At 40.7% G+C, this 16,033-nt stretch overlaps 1 long non-coding RNA gene across 1 annotated transcript; it reads left to right on the top strand.

The window, feature by feature from the left end:
• Positions 1 to 6,882: 6,882 nt before the first annotated feature.
• LOC129839632 (uncharacterized) lies at positions 6,883 to 15,297 on the top strand. The gene is made up of 2 exons (XR_008757049.1): positions 6,883 to 6,973; positions 8,610 to 15,297. It is a non-coding gene; the product is annotated as an uncharacterized LOC129839632 (long non-coding RNA).
• The last annotated feature ends 736 nt before the right edge of the window (positions 15,298 to 16,033 follow it).

Here is a 16,033-nt window from a genome sequence, read left to right as displayed (position 1 = left end):
TCTAACTCATCAGCCATTTTGTTCTGGTCCATCTTCCTCAGGATCTCCAGTGTGATCTTCATAGCTCCCTTATCACAGTAGCTCTGTACCATCCTATCCACTGTGACCAGCCTGTCAGCATCCTCCAGCTTGCTCCTTGAGATGGGGTCATCCACATCATGAGTCAGGTGAAACTGAAATGTCTTCAGGTCGCTTCGGCCCAGCTCTTCCAGAGTGTTCAGCAGCAGAATATGAACCTTAGTTGTCCCTAGACACAGAAAATAAAAATATGAAATATAACTAAAATAAACAGTCCTGATGGATCAGAATTCTGCTTGTATGTTGATGTATGTAAACAACAAGTAACCTGTTATGTGTGCTGATGCCATCTTGCTGATCCTACCTTTATTAATTGTAATTAAGTGGAAGGCGCTTAACCACAGGAGTCGAGGTGCGACCAAACTATTAAATCATAATTAAAAAGGAAAAGGTGCAACACTCGCTAAACATTAAGTAACTAATTAGTAACTCATGTTTTCTAACTATCTTTAGGATTCTAAAAAGCTACATTATTGTGTTTGCTGTAAAAATCTGATATTAAGGAACACAATTTAATCTCTTGGGGAAGACAGGAAATTATATTTACCTGCTTTAGCGCCACCTGGTGGTGTAACTGGGGATAAAAAAGAGACTTTGATTACAAGGGCTCAAGACATTCTGTAATTTGGCAGACCATCCACATCATTAAATAGCGGGTATATAGTATTTAAAGTTTATAAGCTAGGCTACACTGCAGGCAAGATCCAATGAAAGGCACTGTACACCATCATTCATTTAACAACACAGAACCTCTAGGATAATTAGAGTTCTTCACATTTGATTTCCTCATAGTATTATTGTTTATGATGAGGAAACCATCGGTGATGAGACTAAGACCAGTAGAAGGTTTGATGAGAACCGTTACTTGAAGAGGGAACTTCTGTTGGGGAGACTGTGGATGAGAAAGAGAAGGTGTTGTACTATATAGAAAAATAATGATGTATCATAATTAATCTAATTGAATCAACAACAACGATATGACTACTACTACTAATATTACTACTACTACTACTAATATTACTACTAGTTCTATTGTAACTCCTCCTCTGTCTGAATGTCAGTTACCTGGTAGTGAAACAAGGCGGTCCCATACACGTTCATTTTCAGGACCGACATGTTCTTTCAGAAGAAGATGCACTTTTTTAATAACAGTTTGTAAATACAACTGAAATGTTGGCATGTAGTTTGTATAGGAATCATAATCCACAAACTCTGATTCCTGAAAGAAAAAGCAGAAGTATCAAGTCAAGCAGAATTGTATGTGATTTCTATATCTTATCAAGGTAGCATCACATAAAGTAATGACATGTGTTAACATATTATCTCTCTCATCTCTCATAATATTTATTAGCCTACCTTTGGATCTATGTGATGTTCATCTGTTAGATCAGTGGAGAGGGTGTATTCTTGGTCCCAGGTTATTCTACAGTTAGGATTTATTTCATTGTAGATTTCTCGGTCTCCATTCCTTGTTCTCCTTGTCTTACACACCTTGAGAGACCACTGGAAATGGTTTGGAACACACTATCATTATTTAGTAGCAGTGCCTGAAACATGGAAGCCCAAATGTCGCCCTCGGACCTTGACGTATCACCTTGATGTAATGGTTAAGATGTTGGGTTGGTGAGAGAGATACCCCCAGGTCTGGATTCACCATTTAGAATTACATTACACCCCAAAATATTGTTCTGTGGGAAAAGGTTAGTTCAACAATATGAGTTTGATAGAATTCCAACCAAAGAGGAGTTTGACAACTCTGATCTACTAACCTCATCAATGTCAACATTTCTGGGCAGCAACAACACATTTAGGGTGGAACTATTATTATCATCTGGGAGTTGGTAAAATAGTAACACCAGAGCACGGATAGGAGAGACAGGAACTTCCTGTTCCTTGGTGATGCCATATTTGCTGAATCCAGTGATGTTTAATATGACGTGAGTTTCTGTTGCCTCATGGGGAAGGAGAAACTCCACACTGTCATCATCAGTCACATGGGCTACAGACAGGAAGTCACATCCACCCTCTAGGAGAGAAAGAGAACATTAGTCTTCTGTTCAGATGACAATGACAACCCAGTAGCGGAGTAGTGATGCTACTGATGGTGATTAAGAATATAGTCTATAACCTCCCTGGAAATGTATTACTTACCAGAATGAATCTCACAGTGTGGGAGGCGTAGTTGACAGACAGACCCCTTAAGGCATGTAACCTTGAACAGGGTCCTGCAGGTCTCTTGCTACTCTGGGATAGAAGCTTTCTGTCCCAGGGGACTGTCCTATAGAGCACCTCTCCCTCCATCCTAAACACCAGGCCTGTTATACTGCACTGGAACAGAACAGACCTGCACTGGGGCACTGGAACCTATAGCACAATGGTGAAGAATTACATTTTAATTAGATTTCCTGAATTTGATTTTAAAACAATGTGGCATTGTCTGTACTAAATATCAATGAGAAAACAAGAGAAGACCAAGTTACCGATATGCTCCTGTAACAGTACTCTTCTTGCGTTGTGTACAATCAATCATCGACACGAACTCCAACTTGTAGCACCAGTCATGGAGTTTTATTCTGACAGAAACTGCAGGTTATGAAATGCACGGCTCACCATCCAACTCTGCAATCACGCACTGCACAAAATAAACGAACCCCGCCACAAGACACAGTAAGTTGCTAGCTAGTATTAGCGGGAATTCTCTACAACAAAATGCACAACAAATATTCACCAAAAACGCTGCATCTTATGTGTGATGTTCGAAAAACATTTACAAACAAATTGATATAAATTGTACATTTAAATCATCACTTGGGAGTATAAAAACCACTTTTGACGTACAGTGCTTTGCAACCAACAACTTACCGCTGGTTTGGTGCCTGTTCACTGGGACGATTCTAACTGAAACATCCTCCCTCGTAAGCAAGCTACGCAAACCAGCCAATAAGATGCCATGTTGAGTAGGTGAAGGCAAGACAAAACTAAAACCAAAAACCCATTGGCTTAATAATAAAGTGGCAAGGGGAATCACCAATATAACCCTGTTACACTCCCTTTCCCTCATGATCATAGACATCTGGTTCAAAGTTCTCAGAAGATCTCTAAAACACAAAAACAATATAAAAGTTTGAAGAGTAGTTGAATATAAACATATAAAATGGTCCCCTCTCTCTTTCTTTCTTTCTTTCTTTCTTTCCAGTGAAGGTCTTATCATGGGAGGGTCAGTAGTACACAGGCTCTGGTCCACTACTCTACATTCTGTCTGTCTTATCAGTGAAGGTCTTACCATGGGAGGATCAGTAGTACACAGGCTCTGGTCTACTACTCTACATTCTGTCTGTCTTATCAGTGAAGGTCTTACCATGGGAGGATCAGTAGTACACAGGCTCTGGTCTACTACTCTACATTCCGTCTGTCTTATCAGTGAAGGTCTTACCATGGGAGGATCAGTAGTACACAGGCTCTGGTCCACTACTCTACATTCTGTCTGTCTTATCAGTGAAGGTCTTACCATGGGAGGATCAGTAGTACACAGGCTCTGGTCCACTACTCTACATTCTGTCTGTCTTATCAGTGAGGGTCTTACCATGGGAGGATCAGTAGTACACAGGCTCTGGTCCACTACTCTGCATTCTGTCTGTCTTATCAGTGAGGGTCTTACCATGGGAGGATCAGTAGTACACAGGCTCTGGTCCACTACTCTACATTCTGTCTGTCTTATCAGTGAAGGTCTTACCATGGGAGGGTCAGTAGTACACAGGCTCTGGTCCACTACTCTACATTCTGTCTGTCTTATCAGTGAGGGTCTTACCATGGGAGGATCAGTAGTACACAGGCTCTGGTCCACTACTCTGCATTCTGTCTGTCTTATCAGTGAGGGTCTTACCATGGGAGGATCAGTAGTACACAGGCTCTGGTCCACTACTCTACATTCTGTCTGTCTTATCAGTGAAGGTCTTACCATGGGAGGGTCAGTAGTACACAGGCTCTGGTCCACTACTCTACATTCTGTCTGTCTTATCAGTGAGGGTCTTACCATGGGAGGATCAGTAGTACACAGGCTCTGGTCCACTACTCTACATTCTGTGATGTTTAACTCCTCCATGGGCTCAGGTGAGCTGTCAGACACTCTGACACGTTCCTCACTCTTCACTTCAGATGAACCTTGGCTAGATGATGGACAAGTTAGAGAGCCTATCAAAGGTCTGGGTGGTCTTAGGTGCCATGGCAAGATGGCCTGTCCAACAATGGGATCATTGGGGTCCAGGAGGAGAGAATAATCTATAATAATAATCAGAGTAAATATTAAATTTAACTAGTTTACAGTGGTCTTTGTATTGAAAAGGACCATCTTCTTCACTCTTACCTGGGAAGTTCTAGAACGACTATAAGCTTTAATTTAATCTATATTGTTTCTATAGTTGTCCACAGTGTTGCAACATTTGCAGACATTATATTTTCTCATTTGTCAGCAAGTTGTTGTTCTCGTAGTGTGAAGGAAAGATGATGATTCACTCAATGTATAAACAAGGAACTGAACATTTAAAGAAAATATGAATTGGTCTTGTTGTTTTACCTCTGTGACCTCTCTGTAACTTAGTGAGATCATGCAGATTCATCTCCCTCGGGATAATCAGTGTGATCTCCACAGCTTCCTCAGGATAATCACTGTGATCTCCACAGCTTCATGTCTCTTCACCATCTGATCCACTGTGATCTCCACAGCTTCCTCGGGGTCATGTCTCTTCACCATCTTCTCTTCACCATCTGATCCACTGTGATCTCCACAGCTTCCTCGGGGTCATGTCTCTTCACCATCTGATCCACTGTGATCTCCACAGCTTCCTCAGGGTTATGTCTCTTCACCATCTGATCCACTGTGATCTCCACAGCTTCCTCAGGGCCGTATCTCTGCACCATCTGATCCACTGTGATCTCCACAGCTCCCTCAGGGCCGTATCTCTCCACCATCGGATCCACTGTGTCCTGTCTGTCAACGTTCTCCAGCTAACTCTCTGGGATGGGAAGGAAGCCTAACATCCAGCCAATAGTCAGGTGAGACTGAAATTTCTTCAGTGAGATCCTCCAGAGTGGTCAGCAGCAGAGCTGGAACATCCAACATGAAGGGGCTCTCAAATAACAAAGATGATAAGAGAATAGGAAACCTGACTACTGATATAAAACAATGACCATTAATATATTGGTAGGAAATACTAGAATCTTTCTACTAGTCTCTCAATATCACATCATCATGAAGTTACATTAGGAACTGTAGCACGCACGCGCACACACACACACACACACACACACACACACACACACACACACACACACACACACACACACACACACACACACACACACACACACACACACACACACACACACACACACACACACACACACACACACACACACACACACACACACACACACACACAGTATACTGCCAATTGCACACTCCCTCAAGACTTAAAACATCTGTGTCATTGTGTTGTGTGACAAAACTGCACATTTTAGAGTGGCCTTGTATTGTCCACAAGGTGCACCTGTGTAATGATCAAGCTGTTTAATTAGCTACTTGATATGCCACACAACAACATAGCTCAGGCAGTAGGTAGCTCTCTCATCCATTTATATGCAGATGATACAGTCCTATACTCCGGCCTCTAACTGGCCCCTCCCCGGATTTTGTGTTAAATGCTCTACAACAAAGCTGTCTTAGTGTCCAACAGGCTTTCTCTATCCTTAACCTTGTTCTGAACACCTCCAAAACAAAGGTCATGTGGTTTGGTAAGAAGAATGCCCATCCCACTGGTTGATGCTTATTTATAAAACCCTCTTAGGCCTCACTCCCCCCTGTCTGAGATATCTACTGCAGCCCTCATCCTCCACATACAACACCCGTTCTGCCAGTCACATTCTGTTAAAGGTCCCGAAAAGCACACACATCCCTGGGTCGCCAGTCTTTTCAGTTCGCTGCAGCTAGCGACTGGAACGATCTGTAACAAACACTCAAACTGGACAGTTTAATCTCAATCTCTTCATTCAGAGACTCAATCATGGAGACTCTTACTTACAGTTGTGGCTGCTTTGCGTGATGTATTGTTGTCTCTACCTTCTTGCCCTTTGTGCTGTTGTTTGTTCCCAATAATGTTTGTACCATGTTTTGTGCTCCTACAGTACCATTTTGTTGACATGATGTGTTGCTACCATGCTGTGCTGTCATGTGTTGCTGCCTTGCTATGTTGTCGTCTTAGGTCTCTCTTTATTTAGTGTTGTGTTGTCTCTATTGTCGTGATGTGTGTTTTGTGCTATATTTAAAATATTTATTTATTTTTAATCCCAGCCCCCATCACCACAGGAGGCCTTTTGGTAGGCCGTCATTGCAAATAAGAACTTGTTCTTAACTGACTTGCCTAGTTAAATAAAGGATAAATAAAAATATTTAAACCTGTCAGGTGGATGGATTATCATGGCAAAGTAGAAATGCTCACTAACCGGGATTTAAAGACATTTGTGCAAAAAAGTTGAGAGAAATAATATTTTTTTGCATATGGAAAATTGCTGGAATCTTTTATTTCAGCTCATGACACTGAGACGTCCCTCCCACTCTGTCTGCCGAATTATTTCTCTTTGCTCTTGTTACGCACACAAAATGTATGGTCACATTTGTGTTAATGTATTGTTTCTTTGTATTGGGGAAGAATCCTGTTACTGAAATGTCATCCAAGGTCTCGCCATTGCGATGATTTAAACTACTGTTGGCCAGTAGGGGGCAGTGAGACGTGTTCACGTCGTACTGGGACTATATGTGATCCTGCACCTGCTCATAATTGAGAGAACCTTTGAAAGAGAAGTCACGTTCTCCTGTTTCATCATGTATCCTGTGTTACAGGTCAGTAAAGTGCAAAAATACACTGAATACCACAATATAGTTTTATAACTTGCTTGTTGAAGTGAATGTAATGGTTTTGAACAGCAGAGTAATTGTACAACTTTGTACTAGACAGAACGCATGTCGAGTGTAAAATGAAACTATGGCGGTGATCTAGAAAAACATTTATTTTTTTTATTATTGAAAAAGACACTCCTGACAATATCCCAAGGTTTTGACAATTTCATGTGGTAATTGTTGTACTGTAATTGTTAGAGCTAGCTTTTTTTTTTTTTTTTTTTTACATTTTAACTGCTAGCTTAGAGCTAGCAAATTTTTGTTGTTGACATTCAATAGAACTAATAGGAGCTGGCAGCTAGTTAAAAGCTAACCGGAGCTTAGAGCTATTTCCGGTTAGCTTTTGACTAGCTCCGGTTAGCTTTTCACTGGCGCCGGTTAGCTCCAGCTCAGGTCAGTTGGTTCTTGGCTTCCTTACGCTGGACACATTACATTTTTAACAATGTTTTTTTCTAATAAAAACTAGTGTATTACATCTGCGGTGGAGTCCAAAAAACAGGCCTTATTTTAGTGCATGGAATTCTGAGGTCGTCCCATTGTTTACTATAGGGAAATGTAGGTATGTCTGTATTTTTCCAAATATCTCGCAATGTGTATATTTATATTTTAAATTGGACCCCATTTTAATCATGAGAATCTCCTCTTTCGGATTATGTAAGGCTGGGCAGTGCATCTCATTGTCATCAAACGCTACGCCAGAAGTAGAAGTTGCCAATTTCTTGTTATGCAGACATAAGCACACTTGCCACTATCGGTGAGGATGTTTACTTTCTACACAAGTTATTTTTCAGTTTCGTCCTAAGAACAGATTGTAGTGGTAAAATAAAAAGGGATGCATTTTTTTGGTGCCATTTAGGCGAAATGGAATTCTAAGCGTCACTCCAGTCTAAACAGGCTCTGCGAATGTTCGAATCTATTCGTTTGCTAATGGCTCGCGCAAGTGTTCCAGCTTAGCCAACGTTCTTTTGCTATTTTCAGCATTGGGTGAATTTTGACTCGTTCTATTGTCCAGCCTAGCTTCGGTTAGCGCCATGGTTGCTTGTGCAGTCATTTTCCAATAATTAGCATTAATGTCATTTGCAATTTTCTTGTCTTTCTATTAGGTGAATGTATTTTGAGCATGGGTATAAAGTAACGTATAATGAGTTATACCAGTCTCTAAAGGCTTTCATGTTTTAGAGTCTCTTATGGGGCTACAGTGGGCAACAGTCAACTACATAATAAATAACCTAAACAGGTGAATTAAAGTTAAGAGTCAATATGTTTGGGGTATAAATGTAAATCATTTGAGGATGTGAATTGAGTTGGAATTTAATATTTTTGATGGGTAAATTGATGCATGTTTGTATGAAGTAATATGTCAGGTGTTTATGAGACAGATTATTAAATAGACTTTAAAGAGAAATACAATGGAAAGACAGACTATTTGCTCGAGAATGTTGAATAAAGATAATTGAGAGAACCTTTGAAAGAGAAGCCACGTTCTCCTGTTTCATCATTTATCCTGTGTTACAGGAACTATTATCTGCTGCACCAGCACTGAAACTGGGAACTGTTAAACTCTTGTTTTCTTTAATAGGATGTCGGTGGGCGGAGCCGCGAGGGTCGTCAGCGAAATGGGATACACCTGGGCTCTGGTGTGTCCCAGGGATAAATGCACCTTTCCCCCGTTCATCGAGGAGACTCTCTCCATGCAGACACACTGTTGTATTTTGGTTGTGGCACTTCTCAACACCCCTCATTATCACCATCTATGCACGCAACCACTCACTTACACTACTGACTACACACACACCATTGTTAATTATATAGTTTACTTTAGTTAAGAAATATATTGTAGTTATTCCTTGATCTATGCCTCTTTGTTATGGGCTATGAGCCGGTTCGTGACAAGTGGGGGCTCTTCTGGTTGGTTCCTGGACATTTTGAAGTATAGTATTTTGTTGCATTATGATGGGTTAATGCTAATTGGGATGTGCTTTGGTTGGTTTTCACTACATAGTCTAATACGTGTTCTGTATAGTGCCTTAAACAGAGTTCTGGTTGTCTGGTGATGTCATCAAAATGTGCGTTGCATGGAGAAGTAGGTCTAATACTAGTGTTGTTAGGCTAACTGGTATGAGTATTGTGTTTGATAAACTCTGTAGGGGCTTTGTTTATCTTTTGTTACAGATTTGAGTTTTGTTGTTTGGTGCCCAGGGTTGGTTGCCTTCATTTGTTTGGTAAACTTGCCACTGTGGTGGATAGTTGGTTGTGTGCTGTGTTGGAGAGTAATATTGGTTAGTTTTCAGGCCCCTGCCCAGGCTGGACACTCTTGTTTTACTCGCTGTTGGGACATCGGTCTGAGGTGGTGAGTTCATTCAGCTGTGTACCTCAGTGGGAGATTTGGGTAGGGTAGTGCTATTTCCTACCTGGAGCTATAGCCTTTCTTTTCCCCTGTTAGGTTTAGCGATGTGTTCCATTTTGGAATATGTTGAGCATGGTTATTTTGTTTGTTATTTTTGTGTGGTGTCCGTGGACGGAGCAGTGGTCTCGGGGGCACATCCGTGGCTTAGGGGGAATCCACCAGCGTGCTGGGAGGTTTTCCATGCCAGCGGGCTACAGTGCGTAATTACCCACCGCGAATCCACATGAAGACTAGGGTTGAGTTATTGTAGAATTTGGGGAAGCTCCTTATATCTCATCTCTCTCCTGTGGTGCCCAGTGTGCTTGGCGCTTCTCTTGTTGTGGTCTGGTCTGATGTGCTCAGCGGAGAGGAAGATGCATTTTAGCAGTTACTTGTGACTGTGGTGTCTTAATGTAGACGAGTTCATTTACGTTCCATCAGAGGAACGGTTAGAATGATGTACTAAAGAACAGCTGTTGAAAGATCGCTGAACACTACCAGGTTTAAATTGGTGATAAACATCTAAAATTCTGTTAGGTTGATATTGAAGGCCAATCTAATGGAGAGTGGTATACTTGGAGGTTACCACTCGCCACCTCCATAGCCGTCTACCCGTTTCGTTACAATGGCCGCCTCATCTGTTAGTCATAGTAGTCTTCCTTTTGAAAGAACTACTTGTTACAGCTAGAGCATCCTCGTCTTACACACCTTGAGAGGATTGGAAATGGTTTGGAACACACTATCATTATTTTTTAGCAGTGCTGAAACATGGAAGCCCAAATGTTGCCCTCGGACCTTGACGTATCACCTTGATGTAATGGTTAAGATGTTGGGTCGGTGAGTGAGAGACTCTTCAGGTCTGGATTCACCATTTAGATTTACATTACACCCCAAAATATTGTTCTGTGGCAGAAGGTGAGTTCAACAATATGAGTTTGATAGAATTCCAACCAAAGAGGAGTTTGACAACTCTGATCTACTAACCTCATCAATGTCAACATTTCTGGGCAGCAACAACACATTTAGGGTGGAACTATTTTTATCATCTGGGAGTTGGTAAAATAGTAACACCAGAGCACGGATAGGAGAGACAGGAACTTCCTGTTCCTTGGTGATGCCATATTTGCTGAATCCAGTGATGTTTAATATGACGTGAGTTTCTGTTGCCTCATGGGGAAGGAGAAACTCCATACTGTCATCATCAGTCACATGGGCTACAGACAGGAAGTCACATCCACCCTCTAGGAGAGAAAGAGAACATTAGTCTTCTGTTCAGATGACAATGACAACCCAGTAGTGGAGTAGTGATGCTACTGATGGTGGTTAAGAATACATAGTCTATAACCTCCCTGGAAACGTAGTTGTCAGACAGAACCCTTAAGGCATGTTTATTTATTTATTTAACCTTTAACCAGGAAGGGCTCATTGACATTTAAAATCTCTTTTTTAAGAGTGTCCTGGCCAAGAGAGGCAGCACCAAGTCATTACAAAAATTACAGACAGACAACATGAAAAACTACAAGTAATCTAGTAAAAACCATTGAATTCACAAGAGTATAACAATATCAAAAACAGCAAATTAAAAACATTGACAGGTCAGGGAATCAGCCTCAAAATCCTTCATCAGTGATTTAAAAACACCAATCGGGACAAGTTCTTCCAGTTTAAAATTATTTTGTAAGCTGTTCCAAGACGATGGCGCAGAGTACATAAAAGACCTTTTACCAAATTCAGTTCGGACATTTGGAACAGTTAGCAGGATAAAGTCTAGCGAACGAAGAGAGTTCCCACCACATTTCTGAACAATAAAAAGGTAGAAAACCCCAAATGGCTTTGTAAATAAAAGTATACCAGTGACTGAGCCTACGAGTGACTAGAGAAGGCCAGCCAACCCTGGTATACAAAGTGCAGTGGTGCGTAACCTTGAACAGGGGTCCTGCAGGCCTCTTGCCACTCTGGGATAGAAGCCTCCTGTCCCAGTGGACTGTCCTATAGAGCACCTCTCCCTCCATCCTGAACACCAGGCCTGTTATACTGCACTGGAACAGACCTGCACTGGGACACTGGAACCTGTAGAACAAACAATTATTCAAATTACATTTGAATAACATTTCCCGAATTTGATTTAAAAACATTGCTATTGTCATTAAACTATTAATGAGGGGGGGAAAGTTACCGGTATCCTCCCTTACCTTCATGACTATAGATTTCAGGTTCAAAGTGATTGGGAACCGTCTACAATGTAAAGACAATAAAATGTGTTATAGTTTGAACAGTAGTTGAATTTAAACATATAAACAGGTCTTTCTTGCTTTCTTTACAGCAAAGGTCTTACCGTGGGAGGGTCAGTAGTACACAGGCCCTGGTTGACTCTTCTAATCTCTGTAAAGTTTAAATTCTCCATGGCATCAGGTAAGCTGTCAGACAGAAGTCCTCGGACACCGTCCTCGCTCTCCTCTTCCTTTGTCCCCTCACTAGAAAAAGGCTAACTGTGAGAGCGTGGCAAGGGATTGGATGATCCTTTCTGTTTTGGCAAGGTTGGATCATTGGGTTCCAGGAGGAGGAGAATCTGCACAGAGAACGTGTACCTGTCTATTTGTTGACCCTCATGTCATTTTGTGAACTGTGTGCTCTTCTTCAGGCCCTCCTAGGAAGTGGAGGAGGATATCATCACATTAAAATGAATAAAGCTGGTGATACTTCAGTAGACAATATCACAACCCTTTGGACTGACTACAGACACGCTTTTCTGTTGTATTTTACCTCTTCATCATCTTCCTCTTTTCCTTCTTCTCTGCATATTTCTGTCATTTTCAGGATCTCATCTGGACAGCGGGTGGCCTGAACATAGACACAGAATTAGCACTAAATGCTCAGCAGTAAATGTCCACTCCCCAAGTTGATTTATAGTGGAATGTCTGACTAGTCTCTTCTTTCACTCCTCTGCAGGGTTCTTTCTCACAGACATCCTGTTTTGACTGCCATAACTCACACATCTCTCAGACCGTTAATTTATAAGAGGCAGAGACTAGAAAATAACTGTGGAACAATATTAAACCTTATCATGCATATATATATATTGTTAATCTGTAGTCTAGGACCCTATACATTTAAGGGGGGAGAGGTCTTATAACCCTTCCCCTTCTATTAATACCTCATAAGCATAATCAATTATTATAATTCATCAAACATTTGGTACAGCCCCTATCATGACCCCAAGGTGAACTCAACAGTAGCTAAAGTTAGTTAACCCATACTGTTGATGTCACAAGTTTACTGGAGAACTGAGACGAAGTAGAGACTCTGGACAGGGTGGATATTCGTATAATAAAAAGCAGTTTTATTCAGAGGTAAAGATATCTGATACAAGCGTGCATGGACTCGTTCATTCAGCTCGTAAGGAACCTGCAGACAGAGCCCAGATAACAGAGTACATAGACATTTTATACAGCACAGAAAGTAGGTTGAGTCTGGTAGATCTGGTCTTCTGGTTGGTCCTGATGAGTTGGGTGAGGTCCACTTCAGGCTAATATCACTGTCCCATTGGCTCTAAGTGGAGTTCTTTGTCTTCAGAAATGTTCAGCTAAAACAGGAGATTAGGCGTGTGCGTAGATGTTCCTATTTTGACATATCTGTGTGTCTCTGTGAAATGTTCAGCTAAAACAGGAGATTTTGTGTGTGCGTAGATGTTCCTGTCTTAATCAGTGTTTATGAAAGGTTTACGTCAGCCCTCTGTCCTTGGGTGTGTGTGTGTCTCAGTATCCCGTGAAATGCAGACCCAAGCACCATTTTGATCAAGGCCTTTCCTGCCTTATCAGTGTTTATGAAAGGTCTGTGCCAGCCCTCTGTCCTTGGGTGTGTGTGGGTCTCAGTATATGCTTATGAGTTTGTGAGAAACCCTGTTTTGAAAGAAGTTAGTTATAACAACGTAATAGCAATATGCTTGTGTTATTTTAAATGGTATTTATTACAATACTACAGTTAGTTAGCAAACCAACCAGTTTCACACCTAATTAGCTAGCTAGCATTTGCAGGTACCCAGAGAGTAACATTGATGTTAGACTCTAGCTAGCTGTTTTTTTAATGTTCCTGTCAAAAAACAATCCCTCCACACCCTTTACCAGAAAACATATCTAACCGTTCTTAGATAGCAAGACCAATACAGTAAGCTAGCTAATAGTTAGTGCAACCACCACGTTTGCTCTGCTTTCCCGCCCTGTACTATCTAGCAAACAACTGAGTTAGTGCAAACGTTAGTTAGCTAGCATGCAAGTATCCAGGCAGAGCTGCTAACGTTAGCCTAGAGAAAATAATAGTTTGCGACATTAACTAAAACTGATAAATAATATAACAACCTTATCAAATTACAAACGTTTTCATTAATTTTGACGCTTACAATTATCCTTGTGTCGAGTTACCGTCTTGAGGAACAAATTGCGGCTGAATGACTTGCTCGTCCTGCCTCCCAGTGGTGAGGCATGACGGTTAAACATTCTAATCAATTCTGTTGTGAAATTGTAGACTAATGATTTTAAATTACAGGTCATTATCAGTCAATCTGTCTATCAGAACATTTAACAAGGTATTCGGGAAAAAAAATCTATTTTAAATCAATATATTTTATTAAATGTATATATATATATATATATATATATATATATATACTTTTTTTTAAAGAATACTATATGCAATATTGTATTCGTGTATCTCATGCATTTCAATGAGTACAAGCTGATCAGGCTGACCAAAACGGACGGAATAAATATAGTCCAGTTTTTGGGAAGACAATTTTGGGCAAAATAAAGTCCATGACCAACAGACCTGATATTGCCGAAAATTCGCCGTCCGTGGAAGTCACGTGCTGAGTGGCTATGTTGGGACCAAATCAAGGCTGATCAAGACTTGAATCAAACATAAACGTCTATGATTGGTTGAGATTTGGTCCGGACCAAACATCTATGTCCGTGGACATTGAAATCAAGGTCGGTTTGGGCCGCACAAAATCTGAACCAAACATAGATGTCTATGATTGGTTCAGATGTGGTCCGGTCCGGACCAAAAATCAATGTCCGTGGATGTGGAAATCAAGGCCGGTATGGAACTGCACCCAGAAAAGGCGTTGATCTGTGCTTACTGAGGTGTAGCCTACAGTGTTGCCTGAAATGTAATTTGATGAATGGCCATCTATGTGGTAAACCTACCGTTTGTAAAACACCAAAAAACGACGTCCTGACAGGACCAAAATAAGACGTCGGCTGGTGCTTACTAGAATGTAGCCTACCGTGTCAGCCCGCAATAGAACTTTATGAATGCCCATCCAATTAGGTAGGTTCACGGTTGGTAAAACAGGCCGTTGCATTGACTTTATTAGTCCTGAATCCTGTAACTAATCAATTTGGCTATTTTAACTCTGAATATCACCTCCCCAACTTTACCAGGAGACTACTTGCAATGTGTTTACACAGCGGGAAATGCAGAAGTATTACATTTTTTCGCTATGATCAGCTTGTCAAAAAAATGGACTGATACTTGAAACCACTGATCATGACAATGGGGTGAAACACCAGTACAACAGTTGTGATTCTCCATTCCATATTGTCCATTTTATTTTGACGTGTCGTGTTTTTAGGAAATGTTTGTTAACATGACAGCTCATTTTGTATTTGATTGAGTGCCATCTAGGTTGGGCTATTTGATCAGAGAAACCTGCATGATGTAAAAAGTGTCCATCTCATTACATTGTCATACATTTTATCTCCATCCTGTAAGCTACAGAAAAGGTTATGTGTGTCAAACAGGTGCTGTATAGATTACAGTTGAATTGTGCTGACTATTTGGAACAATGTAAACACCACTAAATAAAGTGTAAGCTTACCAGAGAGTCTGCTGTTACGTTTTTTTGTTAAGCCTTTATTGAAGCAAAGACTAAAAAGTCGCATTCATTCGTGAATGCAATTTCCTGAAATTGAACGGTTTATTTAAATTTTTAACCTAATTATTATTATAGCTTTATTTTATTATAAAACTTAAAAGGATTAATTGCATTTCAAATCATGACTGACTCGTATGCTGTGTGATGACATGAACGAATAAATGATTGATACAGTAGCCTATATAAGTATTGAAATATAGGCCTTAGTAAATTATGGTATTAAGACTAAACAGGATGCTCTCTTAGGCCTACAGCTCGATGGTGGTTATACAAGGCTGCTATACTAAGCCTTCTAATGATAATGACATTACCTATTATTATAATGATGATCATAATAACAATAACAATAAGGAGATCAAGAAAAAATAGCGTTATTATTATCTCTATCTCCCTATCTTATCATCCTTCCTCTCTACCTTCTCTTCTGTATACACTGCTAAAGCTGTTTTCTATCACTATAAATGTCAAGCTTCTGCCTCGAACCCTGGGAAACGCTTCTCCCACTTTCTCCTCCCTCCTTAATCCTCCACCTCCTCCCGCTCTCTCCTCTCTCTCTGCGGATGACTTTGTCAATCACTTTGTAAAAAAAGGTTGATGATATCCGCTCCTCTTTCACTGAGTCCACTGGTCCTACTCAGACCCTACACCTTGACCTCTTTCTTCCCTCTCTCCAGATGAAATCCTG

This window comes from Salvelinus fontinalis, chromosome 40 (assembly GCF_029448725.1).
Source record: "Salvelinus fontinalis isolate EN_2023a chromosome 40, ASM2944872v1, whole genome shotgun sequence".
NCBI classification, from domain to species: Eukaryota; Metazoa; Chordata; class Actinopteri; order Salmoniformes; family Salmonidae; genus Salvelinus; species Salvelinus fontinalis.
Note: the sequence above shows the minus strand (reverse complement) of the source record. Positions and strands in the feature narration are given on the sequence as shown.